Source organism: Cavia porcellus, unplaced genomic scaffold (assembly GCF_034190915.1).
Source record: "Cavia porcellus strain 051 isolate PalLab524CR breed Dunkin Hartley unplaced genomic scaffold, mCavPor4.1 scaffold_20, whole genome shotgun sequence".
In the NCBI taxonomy this organism is placed as follows: domain Eukaryota; kingdom Metazoa; phylum Chordata; class Mammalia; order Rodentia; family Caviidae; genus Cavia; species Cavia porcellus.
The window spans coordinates 57,878,640-57,904,881 of NW_026947503.1; the positions used below are offsets into that span (position 1 = coordinate 57,878,640).

Consider the following 26,242-nt stretch of genomic DNA (forward strand, 5'->3'; position numbering starts at 1 on the left):
AAGCTCATTTCCCAGACCTGCTGTGTTTGTACATACTATTTGAGACTTATTATTTCATTTGTTTCCAGCGTCTTCATAATTGCCCTTCATAGCATTTTTATAATGACTGCTTTAAAATTCTTATCAGATAATTCCAACATCTGTGACATCTCAGTGTTGGCCTGTGTTGACTGTCTTTTCTCATTCAAGTTGAGATTTTCCTTGTTCTTGGCATGATGAGTGATCTTCATTTGCACATTAGACATTTTGGGTATTATGCTATGGGATTCTGGATCTTATTTAAATCTTCTGTTTTAGCATACCTTTAGTGCCATACTAGCAGAGGAAGGGGTCTCTACCTCATTATGGTGGAGGTAAAAGTTCCTATTTAGCCTCCTTTTAAATTGGGGGGCTGCTTTGTTGTTTCTGGAGGCTTAAGGATTAGACTCCCTACCAGGAGTCTGCCAAAACCAGTGTGGTTGGCAAGGAGAGAGGCACTGCATTAATAACATTAAAGAAGAGAAGGGGCTCTCTGCTCTCAGGAGGATGGTGAGAGTCCAAACTTCTCACTCAGCCTTCTCTGATTCCATCCTAGCAGGGAGAGGTAGCGTGCCTGGACCACTGTGGAAAGAGGAGGCTGCCATGGCATAGCCAGTTCTCATCCTTTTTCCTTTAGAAAACTTTTTACACATGCACAGAAGTAGAGACAAATGTATAATAAACTCCTTACATCTATTATTCAACTTCAACAACTATATTTTGCTAATCAAGTTTCATCTGTTTCTCCTGTATTTTCTTTTCCTTACTCAAATACTTTATAGAAAATCCTAGATATTGTTTAGTAATACATACCTCCTATGGAATTTTTCTCCACGATCTCAAACCCATTATTATTCTTAGAAAAACCAATAGTCATTCCTTAATATTATTTTATGCCAACCAGAATTCAATAATGTTCATGATTCTGTCCAAAAAATTCTTTTTCCTCCAGTTAGTTTTAAAAATTGTAGGGGCTGAGGATTTAGCTCAGTGGCATAAGCACCTGCCTTGCAGGCAGGCAGTCATGAGTTCGATCCCCGGTACCAATAAAAAGAAAAAGACCAAAAAAAAAAATTATAGCTTTGTTTTAAAGATAACCTAACAAATGTGTCCCTTTTGGTACTTGTTGCCCGTTTTTCTCTCCCCATCGTGATCAAATTCCATAAAGAAGATTCCTAAAATCATTGCCGAATCTCTCACCTTTAATTTTCTTTTACTACACTTTGAATGGGATTTTGTTCCCAGAAGTTCACTGGAACTATTCAGTGTCACTTACGGCCTCTGTGTTTTCAAGTCCAATGGTATCTTCAATATTTATTCAACTTCCTAGCAGTTGGGAAAGCTGATGAATTTCCTCCTGCTCCAACACTTTCCTCCCTTGGTTTCCAGGACATGATATTCACCTTCTTTTCCTATTTCATTTGCTATTCCTTCCCTTCACATTTTCTAATTTTTAGAATACTCTAGAAAATACTTGGTCTTCTCTTCAGTACGTGTGTGTCTTGCTTGGGTCATGTACAGACCTTTGTGTTCATGTCAGCATTTTCCCTGCTCACAACTCATTTGGTTCCTTGATGGACCCCAGTATGTCAACTGTATTCCTATTTCACGGCCACGTATGGCTGTTCCGTCTAGCTGGAACATTCTTTCCCCAGATTATCACCTGGCTGGCTCCTTTTCCTTGGAGTTTCTACTAATGCCTCCCTCTCACAACAGCCTTCTTTGACCACCTTCTTGTAGAGTGTCCACCTTTGCTCATTGCTCTCCTTCCTTTACTATGATCGTTTTTGAAAACAACCCTGATCATTGTAGGAAATTTATTTGTTTACCTCTTTTATAGTCTATCATTATTTTTTTGGTAGAGTGTACAATCTCTGAAGCATCCATTTATGTATCTTGAGCTAAATAATCTTGTTGAATAAATGGATGCATTAATCTAGGAGCAGAACCTTTTTGCTTTATAAGTGCCACACTGAGAACTAGACAGGAGTTGCTTGTTAAGTTGGCGGCAGAAGTGGGACTTCACTGCTGTCCTCTAGAGCTCAGTCCAGATCAAATTTTACTACATGACCCTGCCACAGGCCCCCCAGATTCTATTAACCCAGGCCCACGTCTATTTTAAGTGCAGAGCTTGAGCATTTTTCTTCATGTTTCACAATAATGCAAGCTGGCTGGCACTTTCCAGGATTTCCCAAAGGAGCAGCAGAACACCTCTGCTGCTTTCTGCTTTGAAATAGAGACTTTGCAACGTCAGCTGCTGTGCCATTGTTGAACAACAATATGTGTCTCAGAGGCTGGGAAAAGTTCCCACACTCAAAGTTTACCAGACGCCTGGCTGGTGAGCCCCGGTCTCCCCATTACTCTGGGTTCCTTGTTTCTTTTTCCTCTTTCTTTGTTATGTCATCTATTCATGCCTGGGGCAACATGCCATGCTATTCTTTCTCAACTCTGGATCAGTCTGTTATTAGCTATTCTCCTTGGGTGCCCTATTCATGAAAACCTAACCACCCCCGATTGCAGTAGGTGAACTACGTGGAAAAATCCAGGGCACATTTTTCCTGCTTAGTTTGTGTATTTCCTGTGATTCAGCAATCTTTAGAAGGTGCTCTTCATCATATTAACCATCATGGCCTGTGTCTGTGAGTCCAAGGAGGCCAAGTCTGGCTCGAATTTTGCAGACGTTCTCAAGATATGCTAAAGCTAAGTCACAGTAAAACGTCTGTTACAACAAAATGAGTCTATGTTGTGGGTTTGACCAATCTTTGGTTTCAAGACCTTTAAAAATGGAAAGTTTGCATAGTAAGAACAAGTTGGCAGAAAAGATTCAACATGTGATGCCCAGATAACTTAAGGTGAAACTTTAATTTTTCCTCATGTGCTTTTCCCCACTAAACTCACTTGCTTCCCAGACATCAGTTTGCCCCCTCAGTAAGAAGATCTCAGAGTAACAACCAGTTTAATAAAACCTGGTGCTGTGTATTGTGCCTTTAGCTATTTTTAGAAGGGAGCTGAGTCCAAGCTCGGGCATCCTTTCATCTGTGGAGCTTAAGTGCAGGATGCTGGGAAGCAGGACACCATTTAACATGTGCTTTTTTCTTTTGCCTGTGAAGTTACATTTTTTTCACCCTTGGTTCAGAAGACACATATGGACAGTTCCTAACTTACAATTGTTTGACTTTTTTGATTTTACATAGTGCAAAATCTATATGTATTTCAGCAGAAACTATATTTTAAATTTTGAATTCTAACCTTTCCTGGCACTAATGATATGCCACGTGATCATGAAAGCAAATAAATGCTACTGTATAGTGAAACTGTGTTGCTAAGCCATGATGTTCTATATGTGAAGTATATTAAATACATTTTCAATTTGGGATACTTTCAATTTATCATTTATTTACTGAGACAAAAACCCATCACAAGTTGAGGAGCCACTGTCTATCTACATGTAAGTGCTATCTATATGTAGATAGATGCAGATGCAGATATAAATATAGATAGATAGATAGATAGATAGATTCCGTGTGTGTGAGTAAAAAAGATTGAAGTGGTTCCTGAAATGTCTTTTGAAATATAATTATCAAATAAAATGGAATCAGTGCAATATTATATTTTAAACCTACAAATTGAGTATGTATGACTGTTTTTCTCTTTTATTAATATTACTTTTAAGACAGTACAACATTTTTCCTGTTTTTTTACATTAATAAAGGGAAACACAGATATTTACAACATTGGTCTGGGGCATTGTTACCAATAATGTATTTTTTCATGAGCTCTGTTGCATATCATTTCAATACACAGATAATTTTTGTTTCTTATAGTTTCATTTTTATTTTTTGCTTTTAATTTTATGGAATTTTTTACTTATGGAAAAAATACAACAAAATTTCATAACAAAATGATAGGAGTCTAACAATGGTTAACACATTGTGTATTGCTATCTTCAAAGTAGTTACTCAGAGTACAAGATATGGGCACAAAAAATTCTCCAAATGATATTAGCATAAACCTTTCTTTTCAATGAATTAGGAGAAACCAGTAGTATTGCTAACATGTATTTTTCCTTCCCTTCCTCTTCCTTTTCTTCTCCCCAGATCCTCTTACCTTTTGAACAATTTCTTCCCACTTCACAATGTATATTGTTCATTTTGGTCCTTGTTTACTCTTTCAGTTTCTCACACCAGGGAGATAATATGATACGTATACATGTGAGTCTGATTTATTTCATTTCTGAATATGATCTCAAATTACATCCATTTACCTGTAAATGTAAGTTTATACTCCTTTATAACTGAGTAGTATTCCACTGTATAAAAAAACTACATCTTTTTTATCCATTCCTCACTTGATGGGTATTTGGGTTGTTTCCAATATTTGGCTATTACAAATTATGCTGCTTTAAACATGGATATATATATGTATATATATATATATATATACACACATATATATATACACACACACACACACACACACATATATATATATATATATAGCTGTAGTATGATTATTTTTAATTCTTTCAGGAAAATACTTAGAAGGGGAATAGCTGGGTAAAAATGGGCCTATAATCCTAATTTTCTGAGGAATTTCCATAGAGGTTGTACCAGTCTGCACTCTCACCAACAGTGGAGAAGTGTTCCTTTTTCACCACAGCCTTGCCAACATTTGTTATTGGTTGATTTCTTGATAAAAGTCATTCTTTTTGGGGTGAGATAGAATCTCAGTTGTTCTAATTTGCATCTTTCTAATGACAGTGATGTTGATCTTTTTTTTTCATATATTTATTTGCTGTTTATATTTCTTTCTCTGAGAAGTGTGTATTCATCTTAGATGCCCACTTTTAGACTGGTCTTTGAATTTGGGGGAACTGATTATTTTCAATTCTAGATATAAGTCCTTGGTCTGATGGACAACTGGCTAAATGTTTTCTCATTCTGTGGGTTCTCTTTTCACTTTGTTGATTTATTTTGTTGTGCAAAAGCTTTTTAATAAGATGAGATCCCACTTGTTGATTCTTTGTAATACTTTCTGTGTGATCTGGACTTTGTTCAAGAAGTCTCTGCCTACACCTATGTTTTCAGGATTTCTATCTATTTTCTCTTCCAATAGATTTAGTGTTTCTGTTTTAATATTTAGATCTTCGGTCCATTTTGATTTTAGTTTAGTGCATGGTGATAAACAAGGGTCTAGTTTTAGTCTTTGGCATGTGGAAAGCCGGCTTTTCTAGCACCATTTATTAAAGAGGCTCTTTTTTTCTAGTGAACATGTTAGGCCCTTTGTCACAGATAAGGTGAATGAGTGTGTTTGTAGTTGTGTCTGAATCTTCTAATCTGTTCCATTGATTATCAGGTCTGTTTGATTGCCAGTACTATGCTGATTTTATCACAGTAGCTTTGTGGTTTAATTTCAAGTTTGAGATTGTGATCACCTTGTCTTGCTTTCCAGAATTGTTTTGCTATTCTAGGTCTCTTCTGGTTGTAAATGAATTTTAGGAATGTTTTCTCTAATTCTGTGAGGTATGCTAATGGTATTTTTATTGGAATTGCATTAAATCTTTATATTAATTTTGAGAATATGGCCATTTTCACTATATTGGTTCTTCTTATACATGTTTTAAAAGTTTTTAATTAATACTAAAAATTATACATATTTATGGAATACCATGTAATGTTTTAAAACGTGTACATTATATGATGTTCAAATCTTGGTCAGCTTAATTCCTCCTCAAGAATCATCTCTTTATCATTAAATCATCTAAAACTCTCTTTTGCTTTAAAAAAACACATAGTACATCAGATTAAGTATCTTTCTTTGCATGTATTGTATTTTAAATTTACAATATTTTATAATATAGTATCAAGAGTTAAAGTTGTAGAATCTGTGCTTTGGAGCTAAGAATCTGGATTCAAATTTCTGCTATGCATCTTCCATGAGTTTTGATCTAGAAGGAGTTTCTTTTTTCTTTCTGGGCCTTCATATCCTTGCATGCAAAATATAGCTACAAATAATGTCAACCTAATAGGTTAAGCATTAAGCTTATATAATACTTATGTATATAAAAATGTATAAAATGCTTAGCATGGTTTTGATATATGTTAACTATTCATCAGTTATTAATGTAATGCACAATGTCATACAGAGATAAAATAAAATCGTATGTTTCTAATATATTTTCTTTATAGAATCTCATTAATGTTCCTTATCTCTATCTAATCTCACAGCTTTCCCAAAGCAAACCTCCTCAAATACAAGATATTCATGATGACCTTTTCTTTATTTGGTTTGCTTTATTGGTTGGTGGTCTTTTGAGAGACCTCAGGTACTCTTTGCCTAGAGGATTTCAGGTACTATTTTTGTATTTCTACCCTTAGTTCAAGCTACAGGGAGGAGTCATGTACTATAGGAATTTATTTTCCTCCTCCAATTAGTAATATCAATCTAAAATGCATATAAATTGTCACTGAAGAGAAAAAACCATGAAAGAGGTTGGAGAAGAAAAAGGAATGTGGAAATGGAAGTTTACTAGTTGGGACTGATTTTGGCTACATGCAACAAATCCAAATAATAGATAAATCTCTGTCTCAAGAAAAAGCTCCAAGGGAAGTAGCCTGGGAATAGTGTGGCACTCTCTGGGCTTTAGTGATTGGGCATATATATATATATATATATATATATATATTCCTTAATATGAAGCTTTTATCAATAAGTTGTCTTTCTGTTGGGTTGGGAGAGCATCAGTCTTTACAGTCACATTCATAGGGACATGATAAAATACATAAAATGCAGGATGCTCACTTAAATTTGAAATTTAGATAATAATTAATTTTTTAGTATTAATGTGTCCCAAACTGTACAGGGCAAACTTACAGTAAGAAATTATTTTTGGTTTTTGTCTGAAATTCAAATTTAATTAGACAACCTGTATTCTTATCTGCTAACTCTAGCAATGTGACATATTCTAGGCAGAAAGGAGGAAACAGGGATGGCAGAAGGTCCCAGAGTTGTCCCTCCCTGTTGAGTGAGGCCCTTTTACATACGCATGCATTCACTTACGTCCCATTGGTTACTCCTGGATGCAAGAGAGAATGAATGAATGTCTAAAAGAAGGCTGTCATTCTGTTAGGATGGAAGGAGAGAATAGACACTGGATAGACAAGGAAAAGTTTCTGTCACAGGCAGAAGTTTTCTCCAGCATTTTTGTCAGATGGATGAATGTATCAGAATCTCACAGCAGTTTTAAAATGGGCTCAGCTGGAGACCTTAGATTCCTCTCTTCTACCGACTTCTTTCTCAGTGTATGAGGCAAAGTAAGAGCCTTGAATGCATTGTGCATTTTTCTGGAAGACTCTTCAGATCCTTTTGCTGTAAGGCAAAGTATAAATTAATTTAAAAAAATAAATTACATTAATGGTTGGTTTTGGAATTTCCCTAATTTTGGGTAATATCAAAGAGATATTTTGGACACATGGTTTTAGGCTCTCTGCTTAATATTGATCTATTTCATGTAATTTAACCAGCATCTTTTGAAATATAAGTATAAAATGCAAACAACTTTAGTTTAAAATAAGCCAACAAATTTCAAAACTGAGATTTCTAATCTACTACACTTTGTGTTCTTGTGACTCTTGGGGATAAGTCTATTTACGCTACAGGATTTTCTGATAATAAGAACTCATTGTTAATAAGAGAAGTAATTTATTGTTAACAAGTAATAAATAAAGCATTTTAACATATAAGAAGCGGGTATGATAAAAGGCAACTTTAGTCGGTCAACAAGAAAACAAATTTATGAAAAGGGTGTATTCAGGTCCTCGGAAAGCATATATCTATAAATGACCAGCTTTGGTAAAGATAGAAGTGATGTGTGACAGTTGTATGACATTAGGAAACTGGCATGGTAGCTTTGATAGTGGAGTAAATCATACATTGGCTACAGGACTAGGCAGCAGCAATAGTCTAAGGCTGACCCAGTACACCTGTCCTTGATGGGAAGTGGTCCAGCAACCAAGTTTCATAACTTGGCCTGGCAGAAGAATGCAGCAGGGAGGCTTGAAGGTTCTCTCTGTGGTGACACCAAATGAATAGTCCACCTAAGCAGCATGCCAAGAGGGCTAGCCAGAGAAACAAACCCAGACACTCACCAAGGTGTGCGGGTTGGAATGAAAGTGGGAGAAGCTTTGCTCAACATGCAGAGAGAGTAACAGGCTTCGCAGTGGGCAGGAGGATGTGGTTAAGACCACTGCACTGGTTTGAACAGGGGTTAAGAAGACACAGTGTGGTAATAAGAAGGGAGATCCCTGCCTGCCTGGGACTCGGTCCTGAAACATAGGACTCTCAGTGGAATACTGAAAAATTGTAATCACCCTTTGACGAAAAGGTAGATTTTTTTGCCCACCACTTTGAAGTCAAATGTGGACTTTGGGTCCACTAGGTCTCTGCAGCAAAGCATCATCAGTTATCAGAGCTGAACAGGACTGCAGGAGCTGATGTATCTAAGCAGAATTTTTAATTCAACTTAGATCTTTTTAGGCTACCATGAATGTTTTTAGGTGATTTAGATAGTTTAGCTATTATCATGTGACTGGATAATGTTTTAAATGGAAAGTAACAAGGAGGTTATTCTTTTTTCTTCTGATTTTAAGAGCAAAAGAAACTTGCACACATTTCCATCCCTGAATAACGGAGGGGCTGCTCATATTTTAACTCCTTAAATAGCAATGTTATCACACACAGAGGTACATGGGCAAGATGACAGGTTTTATAGCCAGAAGATCTGGGTTTGAGTCCCAGGTCTATCATGTATGACTCTTTTGACCTTGCCAGATTAGGAGGCTCAGAAAGATGAGGTGACCTGCAAAATACAGCAGAGCATTGCAAAGACCTCGAAACTAAGACCCAGGAAACTAAGCCCACATTCTGAACTCCTCAGAGTCTTTTACTTTATACACTGTAATTCTCTTGAGGTGTTAGCTAACATAGTGCTAATGTTAAAACAGAAACCTGGGTCTCCTACCAACTCCTCAGGCTATCATGACACCAAAGAATTTAAAGAGGTTCATATCTTGATGACATATCATCTTAGCAAAAATAAATGTGCATATTATTACAATGCATCTGCAGCACAGCCTGTAACTTCTCAGTTCACTTTAACTGCAGTCTCACAACTGACACAGATGTTATTGCTCCCCAATTACAGTGTTTTTTGCTTGGAGGCATCTTGTCCTCTGTAATATATCATGGGCCAGAGGCCCAGCGCTAAACATTAGCTAGTAATTTATGATCATACCTTCTGAGGCAGAGAGGGCAGCCATAGCTCACTTTGGACTTGGAAAAGCACTCCAGGTTTTCCCTCAGCTCTTTTTTCCTCTTTTCTTTTTCTGTATTTGCTCATTACTATATCTTTTCAATTTAGGGATGGCCTGGATCCTGCCATGTAAATCAAAGAAGAGAGGGTCTGACTCAGCCGCCTAGCCTGGGTCACCTGGAACCCATTAGGATACAGAATCATAAACACCTCCATTCTCCCTTCAGAGAGAGACCAGAACCACTGAAGTTAAGCTACCTGCATAAGAGTTGAGTGCGATCAGCTGTACTTAATCTTTAAATGTCCAACCCACTGATAACCTTTGGTTTGCTTTGATAACTATGAAATAAATTCTCACTGCATTGGATACCAGCATTCTGGTTTCTATTCAAGGCTGGGGTGCAGATGTCATAGAATCTTGGATTGAATAGCAGTCCTTGGAGATCTCTGTGGCCAGTTACTGGCTTTCAGGTACTTAATTTCTAAGCCTCCCTCTGCCGACCCTAAATTTCTTTAGAGAATGACATGGCGTTTGTGCATTATCAAACTTTAGGTATTCTGTGAGAAAAAAACATTTGGAGATAAGGGAAACAGGAGAAAAAGCTTTCAAAATTAAAACTTTGCAATATGGAGAAGAAACACAATCTAAGCTAGTTTTGAGCATCTTGTATTTGAATACGACTTTTCTGTTTCCTCATCCCTTCCCCCAAGCAATGAGACTTTATAAGAGCATGTTAACTCATTTGGGCATGGTTTTCCTCCTCTATAAAATGAGGGAAATGGTCAATGCTTCTAGCACTTTTAAATGTGTATAGGCATCAATTGGGGATCCTATTAAAATACAGATTCTGATTCAGTAGGACCAGAGTTGGGCCTCGTGCCGTACCTTTCTAAAAGGTTCTAAGGACAATGCACTGAGTAGAAGTAAGGACTCACTCAGCCTAAATTAGTGGTTCTGGTTAAATTGCACCAGAAGAAATTAAAAATAGTGATGGCCTCACTTAAAACTAATTAACTAGGATATCTGGTGGTTCAAAACAGGCATTAAGTCTCAAACAAACAATTCAAACCAAGGTGATTCTAATATACAGCCATGGCAGAGACCCACATGCCTGGATCAATGGTTCTCAAAACTCAGTGTTTATCAGGATCACGGGAAGGGTGTGAAAACACAGGTTGCTGCTGCTCTGGGGGACCACACTTTAAGAAGCACTGGGTTAGATAATCTTTGTGGTCCTCTTCAAATTGTCTTTTCTCCCCATAGCCTGTACTTGACTAGTGGAAATCATATGTGACTATTGTATGTGAATTTTAAAGACCATTACTCAGTTGAACCAAGTCCAAAACATGAAATTTTCTTCATTACTTTCATAATACTGTTTCTTATTCTGTGAGTTATAAACATAAAACATGATCATTATAAAATTATGGAACAGAAATTGTAATGAAGACATTTACAATTTTCCATACAATCAGTTACCTTTCTACCCATTATTTTCTTTTTATACTAAAGACATATATTCATATAGTTGTACTAATAGTCTCTTTAAAGTTTTACTTGCTGTGTAAATTGTGAAGTGTGGCATGTACAGAGCTAGATCTGGAATTTTAAACCTGAGTCTGTCACATTACAAGTTTGAGAATCTTGGGCAAGTCCATACTTTTCTGGGCTGAAATTTTCTTATCTGTAAAATGGAAATGGTAATATTGTTTACCACGTAGATTTCTTGTGAGGATTAAATTAGTTAATACATGTAAAGCCATTAGAAAAATTCCTGACTCATAACACTATGTTTAATTTTTTATTATTTAATATAATAAGAATTTCCCATGTCACTTAGAAAGATTTCATATTATGAACTTATCTAGACTTTGAAATATTTTCTAGTATGATTATACCCACCATAATTTACTTACCCATTTTCTTACTTTTGTACTGTTCTGAAAAATCTTTGTGTGTGCTTTTCTTCTTTTTCTCATTTACGCAGACTTCCTACCAGTAATAAGAAGTGAGTCAATAGATTTCACTAAGGTCCAAGTTACAAATCATTTTCACTGACCACATTAGTTGTAACAAAGTGAAAAATCAGAGTTTTCGTGCATATGTGCATTCCTTTAGTGACGTATTTCTGGAATTATATTATAAAAGTTACAATTTATTGACATTAGCCTCCTTCTACCTACTTCCTTATGTGCTAGAAATGGGAGTGAGCAGTAGAGCTTGTTTATATTTTCTCCTCATTTCTGATTATTCATTCATTTAAAAAGAATCAAAGAGCACAATAAAGAGATGGCATAATTTTATTCTTGTATCTTTCAATGGGAGAAGCTAGAGTACTAAAAGTAGGCTTAGACATTGGTCATTGTTGGTAAAAATAAGACATATATTTTATGAAGATCATGGCTCTACTGTTGATATCTAGCAAATTATTTTAAAATTTGGCATTCACTTCTATCATGTTGACATACATGAATTGATTAATACTAAATATATTTATGAGCTGTCACACCTAGTATTGGATTAAACTAACTTTAAGTTTATTTATATTGTAATTCTTTATAACACATTCTACTCTAAATTTATGTCATCTTATGGAATAATAAAAGTACAAGGATTTTGGAGTTGTACAGATCTGGGTTCAAATTCTAGCTCTACCACTTATAGTGATGAAACAGTATATAGTTTAGTGGAGGAAAGTAGACAATAAAGTACATAGTATGACAAATATCAACAAATATTACCATATAAAAACAAAGAAATCAGAAAGAGAGTAGAGAGTATATTAATGTTTGGTTAGTGGGTAGGTTGCGATTTTAAATAGGGCTGTGAGGGAAAAGTCTTATCAAAGACTAGTCCTCAAGGGGTGCTTATTGATGCAAGAACAACATACAGAGGAAGAGCAATGGCAGAGGACTTGGCCTTAGGAATGTTCTGGTCAGTGTGCCTAGAGTGGGATGTGTCAGGGAAAGAGTAATAGGAGACAAGGTCTGGGAGGTCAAACGTGCAATCAGATTTTAGAAAACCTTACAGGCAGTATAATGCCTTAGGTTTTACTTAGGGTAGAAGGGGCAAACATTGAAGGCTTTTGTGTAGAAGGTACAGTTGAAAATATCCCTGACCAATTTTATCTTGGACATGCTGCTGAGAATCATGACACCTCAAACTGGGTTACTCAAAGATAATTGAACGTGTAAAGCTGGAGTTCAGGAGTTCTGCAGAGAGAGAGACATTTGAGGGTTGTCAGCATTTAGTGAGAATTAATATATTAAGATTTGAGGATTGCTGATGATATAGGGGAAAGAAACTCCCAACCTACTAGATGTCCGGTACAAGTTTGTGTTCTCTAAATGAAGAATGAATTTTAGGAACAATAGTTAAGAGCAGAATATATTTATTGAGAGAAAGAAAGCTTCTGTCTGAGAGAGACAAAAGGAGTCCCAAGTGGGTTGTCAAGGACTGTGCTGTCTTTTCTAGGAATTTTATAGAGCAAAACCCCAAGGTGGGGAAAAGATGGGAACTCGCAAGGTGGGCATGACATGGAACAGAACTATGGCCAATCAATAAGATTAACTGCTCAGGTAAAATTGATTAAATCTGGAACAAATGGGGAAGCAAGTCATATAGCAAGCAGGCATGTATATAGAGCAGTGGCCCTTCCTGTAGGGGGTTAGTGGCTCGTGGCTTCATTGGGGTGAGAGACCTATTTAGAGTACCAATCCCTTAGGAAGTATGTGGGTGCCTTTGTTTTATCTTTTGTCTTGAGGTGTGGCCCACAGCAGAGGTATCTGTCTCGCCCACAATTTCAGGGTATCTGGTCTTCTGTACTGGTTGCTTCCCAGCCCTGTCTGATTGCTTCTGATATTTCTACCTACCTCAGTTGCCTATAACAATGAGATTGTCCAGGACAGTGTACAAAATGCAGGGAACTGGGGTGGAGATCCCAGAAGGTAGGAGGGAGCCTCTGGAGACAGAGGTGTCAGGAAGCTCAGGGAAGAGCCCCGAGGAGGACGGGGCAGGGGGTGGGGAGCAGCCGAAACATGCCAAGAGTCCTTTGGGTTAAATGATACAGTATGATACAGCAAACACTGATGACCTCGGCAAAAGCAACTTCAATGGACTGATGATAGAGATGAAAAAGGAAGTAAAGCAATTGGTGGCATGAGCACAGATAACCCAAGTCTAGATGTGAATGGGGAGCAAAGGTAGTCTAGCAGCTAAGGAGGGGGCCTTGTTAAATAGAAACGACTCAGGTATAAATTACATGTTGGTAAAAAGAAGGCTCTACTGGAGATCAGGCAGTTTAGTGTGTGATAGTCAAAATAAGATTCCGCAGAAGACTGGTCAGAGGGAATGAGATCTAGGGCAGTGGAAGGATTAAGCTTAGTAGGAAGGATGGACACTTGAGAGCCCAGCTCAGGGACAGAGAGTGCTGCTATCTGATGGAATGAAAGGCCTTTGTAGTCTTTTACCTGCATATGTAATTGCATCTGGTACATGCAATGAGCTGTGTGGAGTCATGCACAAGGAATGGACAGTGACTCTTGAGGCTCCTGACCACGACATAAGATAGTTATCAACTGACCGAGAGTCCCAGAGTCTGAGAGGACAGATCTACTCTCTAGAGTGCCTTCTTTTGGCTTGCAAAAATACTAAGTGACCATTTGACTGAATGGAGCGTAATATAGAATAAGAAATAATTATTTCTACCTCATCACTTTAAATTTATTATTTCAATTGAATATAGATTTCACAGCAGTGCTTATGTGAGCTTAATTTCAACAAACCCACTTAAAGCATCTATGAGAGGTGAACTTGCCAAAGAATCTGTAGCTCTGCGTGAAGTGAGAAAAGGGGCCCTTTAACACGGGGGAGAGGCGAAGCTGAAAAATCATTTAAAGGTGCCTTCTCTCCCCACCCCTGCACTTGCTCCTGCCCCTTTGCAGTAGTAGGCGACTGAACCCAGGGCCGTCGCTACATTCTTAGTCCTTTTCTTGTGTTTTATTTTGAGATAGGTTCTCGCTAAGTCACTAAGTTGTCCAGGTTGGCCTTGAACACCTGATCCTCCTGCCTCAGCTTCCCAACGAGAGGGGGTATGGGTGTGTATGCCACCATGCCCTGCTCCTCTTCCCCTTCGAGAGCTGGCTGTTATTTTCCTTCCTGATACAAACTAAATCACTTCAAGATAGACTGAACTTTGGTTTTTTTTTTTACTATGCTTGGCTTTACGGTTCGACTAAAGAAGAAAACATAGAAAATGGTGAGTTTTAAAAACTGCCTTATTTTTCTCTTAAAGAAGTTTAAAACCAACTTTTTAGCCTTTTTGACTTTGTGATTTATTTGTAAGAAATTGTGCATATTCAGCTCTTTCACCTAACGAAGTGGGATAATTTGTGAAGAGTTCTAAAGCACTGGCAAGTTCATCTTTAAAGGATGTGCTAAGAAGTTCCTTCAGAAAGAAGAAACAGGAGGAGGTTAATGCTCATCTGCTTCTCTAAGCAGGATGCTGGGAGACTCAGTCACTCTGGGAGGGTTATATTTGTATCCACAAAGCGCTACTCAAAGGAAAGGAGGCTGAAGAATTGGAAAACAGTTGTCCCTTGAAGTTAAGTCACTGCCTTTTAAAGTCTGAAGTCACAGATATATAATTGTATTAATTGGTGTCTGGGGAAGCCTTTAGCATTTTTCATAAAAGTTATAGTTCTTATATTCCTGTTTATAGAATTTCAAAACTCTTCCAAGCTGGAAACTGAAAAAGTTATATTATGAATTACTCTGAATTTCTCTTTGTAGAATTAAGCAACTTGTCAAACATTCCATATATCTTATGACTCAGGCACCTACTTAAAGTTTTCTCTTTTGTGTTTGGTTACCAAAAAAAAAAAAAAAAAAAACCCTAAGAAAATGAAGATATTTTCTGGTCTTCCCTGAAGCTATAATCAGTTGGCATCCACCAGGTGCTTTTATGTTCCTGGTCTTAAAATCTTCTGGCTGGGACATGGGAGAAAGATTCTCAAATGTCCTCTTAGCAAATAAATCTTGGCTTTTTCTGGTTCTTTCTCTTTCTCCCTCCCCCAGTGCCTTAGCCTGCCATCCTCCCTTTTCCCTTCAGCTCCCTTCCACACACACTCACACGATACTGTGCTTACATGTTGTTCTGTTGCTCCTCTTCTTCCACCAAGGGTGGAGAAAAGTACTCCGAATGGCCGATGTGCAGCGAGCGCCCCGCCCTGGGTGAGGACACAGATGTTCCTGGGTTTCTTGCCCATGAGTGGAGATGAGATGCCCATCTTGCATTAACATCTGCTGCCTGTAATTGTTTACACTTAGTCGTGTTGGACCACAGTCCCCTGCAGAGTTCCCTTGCTCCGTGCTGGTGGTGTCCAGGCTGCCTTGCACTTTATGAGACTGCATCAATGCCAGCCGTGACGGGCTCCTCTGGGTGCCTGTCGTGGTCCACTTGGGCCCTTGTGGTAGCAGTGGGGCATCCTCCAGTGCTATGCTATTCTTCACCATTCTGCCCTGCTAGGGATGACCCTGTTCTGGCCCAGAGGCTGACTCTCAATTTTCTTTTGGCTTTTCTCTCTGATTCCATCTGTTCAGGGCAGATCAAAAACTCAGTTAACAAGGCTGGGTGGGAAACCAGATGTCTCCAATTCACTGCTTCTGTTTAAGTCACAAAAACCTTCTATTTCCTTAGTCTAACATAAAAGGCCTCATGTAGCATAAACACATACAGAAGAATAGAATTCCCGAGTAGGTTTACACCTTGATGCAGCATTTTTTTTTAGCCTCCCAAGGTATAGTTCGAACTGGAATATAACAAACAGTTCTAAAGCTTTCACTTTGTGCTCTGCATTGCGTTAGGCACTTACTTTTGTTATTTCACTCTTACACCCTTTGATATTACACTATTTACTATTGCTGTTATTCCCCTTCTAGAGATGAGAAAACTGACAGAGGAAAGGATAAGGAATTCACATACCAAGGATCACAGAGCTGATAAGGGCCGAGTTAGGATCTGGTTCCAGGGTCCATGCTTACCCTCTCTAACATCACCTCCCACTCTGCAAAACAAGTTACTTTCATCTTAGCAAAACACACTGTAGCTTTTAAGAAGAAAAATTGCTCTAAAAGAGACATAAATAACTCAATTTTGTTGTAAACCTAAAACTGCTAAAAAATTAAGCTCTATCAATTTAAAAAAGGACATAAGCACTTTTAGCTAAGCAGGTTAAGAGGTGTGTTTATACATCATGATCATCACTCTTTCAGATATTCACAAAAATAGTTAAGTGACACAAGTCATGTGGAAATGCTTCTGAGACACCGTGTTACAGTGTGCAAATTACCACATGAAAATGAGCAAGGAACGGCCTTTTTACATGGAATTTGCATTATCCTATTTGCTGGAAATAGACCTGTAGATTGGTGGGATATTTGTACAGTATTGTGACTCTTTACCTGCTTGGTGAATAAACATAAACTCAGACTTTGTGGCTGCTGATCTGACACTTTTTACCAACACCAAAATCGCCTTAAAAGATTCTTTCCAAGGAACTTAATATTTTGTAGACAATCTTTTATTCTCGTTCCAGAAGCCAAAACTCTTGGGTCGTTGTTCTGTTGAATGAAATATAATCCGAGAGAGTTAATCTTGCAATAATTCCTGTAACTATGACTTGGGAAAAGGAAGGGAGTGGAGCTTCACAGACAGCTCACAACCACAGGGAATCGGGGTACGGGGGCCGGAGGCGGGGGCCTGGGCGGAAACTGAGGTAGCAGTGAGGACACAGGAGGGCCGTCTCCAGCCAGAAAGCTCTATTTTCCCAACGAGAGAGGGCCCCAATATTGGTTAATTTGGTTTCATTGCTGATAGCTAGTAGAGGGTTGTTGTTTAAGTTTTCTATGTAAAATATTTTAGTTTTTAAAAAAATCTAACTTCCTTTGGAAAGAGAAAAGAGGAGGGATATCTTTATACTTTAGCACTTCCAAAGGGCTTGTTAGTCATACCTTTTATTTTTCTAAACAGATGGACCATGTGATTTTTGAGAGTGTGTGACTCAGAGTTGCAGGGAGAGCGTAGGAATCTCTAGGCTGAATCTCTCCCTCCTGAGACTCAGAACTCTTTCTCCAATTTAGGAGTACTTCCTCTCCTCCCTACACCCTTAGCTTTAGCGACTGCCAAAAAACTACATTAAATGCAATTGTAGGAAATTATTACTATTTTGCAGAAGTCATGTAAAAAGCATGGCTAAAAATAGGAAAACCAAAAAGCACTAAAACCCAGCACAATTTCACAATGTGTTGTCTATCATTATTTTCCTAATCTCTCATCTCAAAAAATTTTTGTCATGACATTCTTTCATGGTTTTGCCCTATAGTTATGGCCCTAACTGCTGTCATGGAGGAAATATGCCAGGGATGTATGATATTATGTGCATTCAGTTTGATTATCATCAACTCAATACTGGAAATCCATTATGTAAAAGAGGAGAGCTTTAATTGGGCTCACTACTTCAGGGGAGTCAGTCCAGGGCAGATACCTCACGGCAGAAGGGCATGATGGGATAAAGTTGCTTAGTTCATGGGAACCAGGACACAGATCAGGGGAGCAGTGTTAGAGAAGAAGGGGCCACGGGCCAGACATAGACTCTTAGGTCACGCTTCCATGATTCATTCAAACACACTTACAAGTGTCCTTTGATTAATTCCCTGGGAAGCCTCCAAGCCAATCAAGTTGACAATTAAAATTAACCATCACACTTCATACAATTTCACTGTTTTTATGTCAGGATTGACATAAATAGTATTGGAACAAATACAAGAGTTTTGAGAATTCCCTAATTTTAAGGAAAGTAAATACTTTATGAAGATTAAAGTTACTGCCACATCTACAGCCTTCCTTTCTGCATAGAAAACCTGTTTTGATCAATAGGTCTGACATAGCTACAAAGATGGTGAAAATAAAATTACTTCATTGTAGTTTGGTAGTTTTTCCCTCGCAGGCATAATAAAAGAAATGTTGAATGCCCAACTTAGTAGCAATTCAAATGAATCCCACAAGAACAGGAAACCAAGTGGAAATTCAAATATAAGCTATGCCCTGCAGTTGCCATCAATAATCCCTGAAATGAAAACAATGAAATTAGAATGTTGTTTGGGTTGCCCTCCCACCTGATAAGTGAACAAGGGATCAGACTATTTTCATCATTTTTAGATCAAGAGCTAATTAGGTGGAGAAAGTCCAACAGAAACTGGGCAGTGACGTTTGCTCCTTTGTCAATGACAAAATCATGTAGCAATTTCCTGACCTGCAAAAACATCCCAATAAATCTCCTCTGTATACCATTAGGAAGTTTTGTGGAACTGGGTGGACTTCAGAAGGCTGCTAACCTTGAGCAGTTCTGCTGTTATCCAGCTCTTATTGCTCAATGGAAAGTTCAGTGGGATCACCAAGTAACAGGAGACCAGGTTCACGGCCATAAATCTCCAGGAGATGCTCACTGACATCCACAATGCTCTGTGGAGTGAGTTTAACAAGGTCATTCTTGCTGAGCTTCCTTTGAGTTGGAAGCTACAGCTTACTGTCAGGCCCAGAGCCAGGCTGTTAATCATGGAGCAAACCAGAGGGTGAGAGGTGGGGAGGCCATGAAAGGTAACTTTCAGGCCTGGTCTCAGGGTCTAGGGGAGCCTGGTTGGAAACCCCGTACAGAATGGCAGCCCCTTGGGGACCTCTGCCTTGCAGATGAGATCCTTTCCTGCACCTGCTGCTTTAGCCTAGTTACTTAGTACATCATTCTTGGACTAAAATAGGAACTTCTGGACATTGTCTTCAAAGTCTTCTCATTCAGCTGCAAACATCTGAGCATATGTTTTTTCCACTCATTCAATGTAGCCACACTGACCTTCTTTTGATGTCTTCATCTGTTTTTCTCTCATGTAAATATTTGCTACTTACTGATGGAATGACTTTGCTTAATTCCATTGAATTTGTGGTGAATTTAGTGACAAATTGAAAAAAAAAAGCTGACCAATCAACCAAAGAAACAACCAAACACTAGAGAGACTAAGACAGAGCCAGAGGCATTTTGGAAGTGCTCTTGTAGTAACTGGCAGGGAGCAAAAACCCATCCAAAGTAAAGAATCCAGCCAGTTGGAAGTTCGGGTCAGCTCTGCCTGGGAGGGCAGGACGGTGTCTTGGAGCTACTGTGGAGCTGCAGTGGGACTCAGGGCTCTCGAAGGCTAAGCTTACATTTATAAAGACTTAGCTGCTATTTCGTTCGCTCCTTTGCACAGTGTCATGAAGTAGACAAAGCAACATTATTGTTGCCCATTTTGAGACGATATGACTGAGATTTTGAGAGATTGCATGACCTCAGCAGGAAAGTTTGAACCTCAATGTTGTGATCAATTACATAGATCCTGTGCTGAGATAGTCAGCAGTTTTGTTATGTAAAGGCCCAGGTTATAAATAATGTAGGCTTTGTGGGCCACATGGTCTCTGTCACAGCCACTCAACTCTGCCTTTGTAGCATGAAAATAGCCACAGACAATACATAAACAAATGGGCTGTGGTCCAATAAATCCCTATTTATAAAAATAGGTGATGGAGCCTACTTGGCTTGTGGCCTATAGTTTATAGGCCCCTGTGCTATGCCATAAGGCTGCAACTGGCCTGATGTTAAGAGTAAGGATTCATAGGCCATTACATAATCTTGTACATTTGAATCCTCAAAATGTAGATATTAATAGACTATGAAGGAACACAGTGTAACCTAATGTGATTCACAAAACAAGGAAAGAACTCGGGGAAGGAAGTCGATGTGGAGGTTACTTAGCAGAGAGATGGAGCTCAGGAGGTACTGTGGGTGAGGGAGGCCCATGAATGACGCTGAGCAGCGATTTTCTAAGTGCCTCTGCGGTGACTGCCAGGACACTCACGTGGCTCTCTTCTCAGCTCTGTACCTGACTAATCATGTCTCAGAAGCTGTCATCTCTCTTCTGATGCAGCAAGTATCCTGGTCCCTGCTTCCTGACAAGAATAGGCTCTGCCCTGAGGTCAGGACAGGAAACCTGGCAGCAAATAGGGGGCTGGGAGGCCAGATAGGAACAGAGACTTGCTTCCTCCAGCCCCTGCTGGCTGTGGTCCGAGGATCTTGTTGTTGGCAGCACATTTCCACTCACCTGAGTGGTTAGTCCTGCCACTAAAACTGGAAGGAAAAGGAGGAGCAACCTAAGACCAGAATTTGCTCTTTGAATGTTGCAAATATGTATTTATACTCAGAGAAATGGACTGCTTAGTAAGTCAATCTCAGATTCCTGCTCATGGTCATCAATACACATTTTCAGTTGTCTCTCATCCCATCATTTCTGATGTTCCCATGCTCTACGATGCTTTCCCATCATTCTTTGCCCACACCTCCACCTACCTAATTCTTGCCCATCTTTAGGTCCAACTTCTTTCCTGGAGCTTTCTCTTCTCCGTTGTAGCCTGACTGTACCATTCCACTAGTGCTTTATTTTATGAGCATTATGATCACCCATATTAACTAACTTTTCATGTGCGAGCTATTTGGCAATGACAATTCATCGACTTGGCATCTTTCCCTGGGTTTTAAGTTGCTTGTATCTTCTTGTCTAGTGCTAGACTCATACTATGAACACTTGGTGGCTGGGTTGTACCCATAAATATGACCTTTCAATGGACCACTAACTTGGAAGTTTTTTCTCTCAATTCTTTAGCATTTCCCTTGAAAAGTAGCTTATTTGGCTAGCTCCTTTGGATTTTTGTGCCTTTTAAAGCACAGAAATAATGGTTATCCACTATTATTTTCTTCTTCAAGGCTTGAGGTAACTTCCCTCGAGGGCAATTTGGGAGAAAGAAGTGGTAAGTGGTAAGATGTTTAAACTAATCATTTTTCTATCAATATCCAAGACATTGTATCTGTTCAAGCCCAATGAGTCATGTCTAATTGATGTTCTGTAAAATCCATGACCGACTATGTCTGACTTTGCTCATAATTGTATTTCCTCCATTTAGCTAGTACAGGACACATATTGGATGTATAACAATTTTTGGTGGAGTGAAAGAATGAGGACATGAATGCTACCTTGTCACAGTCCTGGATGAATCTCTTATCCTGAGCAAAGGGAGGTGATGTCAGGAAGTGGGGACATGGCTTTAACTGTCCCTGCCATAGCCAGATCATCTTAGCCTAGTGGCATTTAGCTGCCCTTTGAGATCAATGAGACTCGGTGCAAGTAGAATATTTATGACCCACTCCAATGTGCCAACTTAGGGACTGGTTTAGTAGTGTTCACCCAACAAGTGAAGAACGGATACCCAATAAACAAAATCATGTCTGAGACATCTTCTGATCTGATTCAGCAGAGCCTGCTTGATGCTCGCTTCTTAGCTTACTGAGATATGTTTGTTGTCTTGAGCCACTGAGAGTTATGAAATTTCCCTGAAGAATGGATCACACATGGAGTAAGCGTTCAGTGTGAGCAATATTTGCTGTTTTGACTTTATTTTTCATATGGTGATATAGTTAATTTTTCTAAGTAATGTTTTAGTAAAAATATTTTTTCTCTTTTGGCATTTTGTAATAAAATACTAAGTATAAAGGCCAACTATTTAGTGTTTAATTGACTCATGCATATTTGCCACAAGGTGGCAGTATAACAGCCCCTTGCTTACTAGGGATCTAGATATCTCTTGAGACAGTGGAGAGATTATTTTTTTCTTCCTCAAGTTTCTAAACTGTAAAATCATATCCATATGCCCTGATTTGTAGTTATGTAAGTTTTTAAAGTTATACACATACCCTCATAAGTTCAAATTCTCTCACACAAAAACTCTCATATACAACATAATTCTTATAATAACATGAATATTCTATTTAGCACATAGTTGTATGTGACTGTTATGTAGCAATAATTAAGCAATCTTCTGTGAAGTAGACAAAATCAAATTTAAGACTTTTTAATATAATTCTTAAAGTGGAATACAAAGAATATCCTACGGTGGTGGTGGGGTGGGGAGAGTTGTGATATTACTGCCCATAAGAGGCCTCAGTAGTTTGGGGCTCATACAGGAAGAGAATCAAGAAGGAGGGTCTGCATGAGACTGGAGGGGAGAGATCCACAGGGAAGTTGACAGCTATCACCTTTTGGTCACAAGCATTTACTAAATTCCTTTGTTTTATTTTCCAAAAGCTTAGTCTTGGTCTTTTAAGAATTTATAATCCAAGCCTATAGCAAAACTGAGAAAAAAAACCTCAGGAAACACGTGACAGTCAAGTGCCATTACCATTATGAGAGGAAGGAGGGAATAAAGGAGGAAAACACTTCCTTCCTATGTGTTCTGCTAAGGGATGGTGGCGAAGGCTGGAACAGGCAGTGCGGAAGGTCAAAAGATCAAGAGAATAATGAGCCCCTGGTTCTTGTCACAGCTCTGCCCCTCTCCATTCTAGGCCACCTCAGTTTCCTTTGTGCAGAAGGAAGCCTGTGGATCTCGGTCTTGTCTTAGAAGCATTCACAGAAATAAGTTCTGCCACCGGTTGCTGTTAGTGAGTAAAATATTTGTGCTGAAATATGCAAGGAAAGCAGATTGTTACGTGACATCTCGTCCCCAGAGAGGTGTCACAGCATAAGGAGGCTCTGAGTTGTCTGGAGTAAATCAGTTTCACACCAACTTAATGTTTCAACCTTAATTTTACCATGGAACACAATTCCTCCTTCCATTCCAAGCCCCAAAACCCGTTAACAACAAATGAATATCGGTGATCTTTGGTAGATACTTTAGGAACTACTGAATTAAGAGGCCCTTAAAGTTTTCTGCAGCTCTAGGAGTCTGGATCAGAAGCTCCAGGAGGGCAGGGAACCACATCTGACTTTTTTACTTTATTCTCAATGGTTAGGATAGAGAGAATTAATATTTGTAAAATCAGTGGATGAATTGTAGTATACAGATTTTCCTCCTTCTGGCTCCTAGGAGCCATATGGGCTCTTTCTATTCCTCTTCTGAAGTTAGGTACATATCACATTCAAGTCCAGCTAGAGAAAGGAGACAGACTTATTTTTTGTCTAAGATCACATGGAAGGGGCTGGGGATTTAGCTCAGCAGCATAAGCGCCTGCCTTGCAAGCAGGCAGTCGTGAGTTTGATCCCCAGTACCGATAAAAAGGAAAAAGACAAAAAAGATCACATGGGGATTATCCTACATTTCTTGCCAATGTAAAAGTGTGATCATTTTGAAGACATTTGACTCAAACATGACTGCTTTTTCTATTTCTTACTCTGTTTTTATGAATTCAAGTCTTACCCAGATCTTTAGGGAAAATAAGTAATAAGCGAAAACAAAAGCATGAACAAGCATAAAAAATTCCACTGGGAGAAATGACCAGAAGTTCATTCTAAAGATCACAGAAGAAAAGTCGGGGAAGAATCAGAGGTTCTGAAAAGACCAAGAGGCTGATGGTGGTGGGGGATGAAGAGATTCTCCAGAAGAGGGAAGCTCCCTCCAGGATGGAGAAATGGTGACCAAGTGGTTGGCCTCACATTTAGATACTTTAAAAACTGGTAGAATGGATTGAGTATGTATAGAAACCAGGGCTAGGCAGAATCGTATGGACCACAGTGGGGACCTGAGTTAGAGGTAAAGAACTCAGAAGTGTAGTCTTCCAGATTACGCACATGCAAGAATTCGGTGCAAGGGAAAATGTTTCTCAGGGCCTAGATGGTACTGCTGAGCTATTAAAGACATGAGAAGGGGAGGAGAAAGTTCGAGCGTGCTGCTCTACTCATAGGTCTCGTATTGTGGGATGCAATTTCTGTTGCCTATGATGCACTCTTTGGTTAAAGCAAGTTCCAAAATGCAATGTGACCTTTGTAGAACTGACACACCAACCCAAGAGTGGCAGCCATGTTCACGCTGCGGAAGGCAAGGTCCTAGGGAAACTTTGATGGGGAAGGAGAAACAGAGAAGCACAGGGCAGTGCTGCAGACATTCTGCAGAGGCCTGGCAGTGAGGAGTGGGAGAAAGAGCCTGGAAGCACTGAAGATACATCTAAGATATAGGATATGGGAGACACTAAAGGTGTATTTTTTTCTGCTTTCCCGTTATGTTCGTAGCAAATACAAAAAGAGACAATGTCAGGTCAAACACAAAATCTCTTGAAAGGCAGTCTAGATTGCCTCATTTCTGCCTTATATTAACGGTCCTGGTCTTATTGTTTATGTGTATTTCATAATTAACTATCAATATTTATATATGTACCTGTATGGTTTATATTAGTGTACAAATATATTTTTGTAATTTTTACAAAAGTAAATAAGTTCAAAGTTTAAGATTATTCTTATCATTTTTCTGTCTTGTGCACTTGCGTTTTAACATCATATCTTTGTGTATGTGTGTGTGTGTGTGTGTGTGTGTGTGTGTGTGTGTATATGTGTGTGTGTGTGTACTGGGGATCAAAAACCAGAGCCTTACACATGTGCTCTACTACTAAGTCAAACCTCCATCTCCAAATATTATTTCTTAGAATGGGGTTACAGCTAGAACTGTGGAACTGCATGGAGTGTGGAGCCTATCATATTTCCAATCAAAAACAAGTGGACTCAGATACTTGTGTGGAGGTATTAACTGCGGTCACTGTGCATTGTTGCTTGACTCCCTTACATACATGCACATTATTTTTAGCTTTACCCCACCATGTATGTCTAAAAAACACATGGGAAACATACACTTCTAAGAGGCGTCATGTGTGAATGTCACCTGGAAAGTGAGTCATATTCAAAGACAGTTGCTAGCTGTGACCTGGGCCTGTCACTCCAGTATACAACATTGCAGACTTAAATTGAGATAAATCCTTTAGCCATGTGACTGCCAGTCATAAAGCCATACAAAATTTTAAGAGTATTCTATTAAAAAATTTTATCCATTAAGATATAATTCAACTAAATATCCTCATTCTCATATGGTTTATGTTAATTTTCCTAAGTTACTATGACAAAATTTAAAAAGAAACACTGTAACAGTTGGTATTTATTAATTCCCATTATAAAAAGATACATGAATAAAATTTTAAACAGATTATTAACAAATAAATGTACATTGTTTTATACATATTTCAAAACATCACATGTACAAGAGAAATACATCTTAACAAAACAAGTTTATATTTTAAAATTCAATGTAAGGTATTCATTTTTGCCTAACTCTACCCAAAACATTTGATTCATCTGCTTGTTATACTTTGCTTTGAGGCAAAGTCAAGTAAAAAAGCATACTTTATACTGCTGTCCTGGGTTGTGATTTAAATGTTATGTCAACTTTTCAACATTCTAATAGAAAGAAATTCAAGTTTAAAATTAACTTTCATGAAGGAGAATTAATCACTTCTTCAGGTTCCCATATCACCATCCACCTTAACCAAACAACAAAAGAGAAAGAAGTACCCATATTTTAGTTTCTTAAAATGCTAAAACTATGTTTTTGATATTTCAAGTGATAGATGTGGGTCACTTTGTGCAAAGAAATGTTGTTTAGGAGAATTCCTGAAGAGATTGTATGAGATTTTGTCTGACAGCTAAAAATTTTGTTATAAGCCATGGGTAGGACACAAGAAAGGAGACGTAGGACCTGCTACATATGTGTGGTCGACAGAGTAATTCACCCACCCATGGATGTCCATACCCTACTCCCCACACCTGTGAATGTGTCACCTGACACAGACAGAGAGCTTTGCAAATGTGATTAATGTAAGGACGTTGAGGTGGGTTCAGTGTAGTCACAAATATGCTTATAATTGGATGGCGAAAGGGTCAAAGTTCAAAGAAAGTGTGACAACAAAAGCAGAGGTTGGGATGTCATGCTTTGAAGATGGAGCAAGGACAGGAGTGAGGGAAGA

At 38.6% G+C, this 26,242-nt stretch overlaps 1 long non-coding RNA gene across 3 annotated transcripts in view; it reads right to left on the reverse strand.

The window, feature by feature from the left end:
* Window positions 1-3,394: 3,394 nt before the first annotated feature.
* LOC134471808 (uncharacterized) overlaps window positions 3,395-26,242 on the reverse strand; it is a 71,355-nt gene continuing 48,507 nt past the window's right edge. For all 3 annotated transcript variants that reach the window (XR_010041480.1, XR_010041481.1, XR_010041479.1), the window contains 4 exons: window positions 16,312-16,393; window positions 15,476-15,921; window positions 11,246-11,321; window positions 3,395-7,386 (listed from right to left, as the gene is read on the reverse strand). This is a non-coding gene — a long non-coding RNA (uncharacterized LOC134471808). The remainder of the gene's footprint in view (window positions 7,387-11,245; window positions 11,322-15,475; window positions 15,922-16,311; window positions 16,394-26,242) is intronic.